Consider the following 1,167-nt stretch of genomic DNA (forward strand, 5'->3'; position numbering starts at 1 on the left):
AACCCAGCTTCTCGGATTATTTGCTCAGCATACAGGTTGAATAAGTATGGTGAAACATACAACTCTGTTGCACCCCTTTTTAAATTTTAAAACATTCAGTTTCCCCTTGTTCTGTTAGAACAACTGCCTCTTGTTCCATGTATAGATTCTTTATGAGCACAAATAAGTTTTGCAAAATACTTATACTTCGCAATATTCATAGCTTGTCATGACCCGCACAATTGAAAGCCTTTACATAGTCAATAAAGCCCAGGTAAACATCTTTCTGATATTCTCTGCTCTCAACCAAGATCCATCACACATCAGCAATGATATGCCTCATTCCATGTCTTCTTCTGAATCTTGCTTGAACCTCTGGAAATTCCCTGTCAATGTATGTTTGCAGCCATTGCTGTATTACTTTTAATAAATCTTTACTCTCATGGCATATTAAAGAGATTGTCTGATGATTTCCGTATTCTGTTAGGTCACCTCTCTTTGGAGTGGGCACAAATATAGATCTCTTCCAATCAGTCGGCCAGATAGTTGTCTTCCAAATTTCTTGGCAGAGATGAATGAGTGCCTTCTGTGCTGCTTCACTTTCTTGAAAAATATTAATTTGTATTTCATCAATTTCTGGTGCCTTGTTCTTTGCCAATTCTTTCAAAGCACATTGAGCCTCTTCCTTAAGTATCATTGGCTCCTGATTATATGCTTCCTCTCCACAAAATCAAAGCCTTTGCATAGTAAATAAAACACAGGTAAACATCTTTCTAATATTCTTTGCTTTCAGCCAAGATCCACCGAACATCAGAAACGATATCCCCTGTTGCACGCCCTCTTCTGAATCTGGCTTGAACCTCTGGAAGTTCTCTGTCAATGTATGCTCGTAGCCGTTTCTGTTTTGCCTTCAGTAAAACTTTACTAGCATAGGATATCAAAGAGATTGTCCAATGATTTCCACATTCCGTTGGGTCACCTCTCTTTGGAATGGGCAAAAATACAGATCTCTTTCAAATTTTTTGGCAGAGGTGAGTGAGTGCCTCCTGAACAGCCTCACTTTCTTAAAAGTTTTCCATTTTTATTGCATCAATTCCTGGTGCCTTATTTTTTGCCAATTCCTTCAATGCATCTTGGACTTGCTCCTTCAGTATCATTGACTCTTGATCATATGCTACCTCTTGAAAC

Source organism: Chrysochloris asiatica, unplaced genomic scaffold (assembly GCF_000296735.1).
Source record: "Chrysochloris asiatica unplaced genomic scaffold, ChrAsi1.0 scaffold00335, whole genome shotgun sequence".
NCBI lineage: Eukaryota > Metazoa > Chordata > Mammalia > Afrosoricida > Chrysochloridae > Chrysochloris > Chrysochloris asiatica.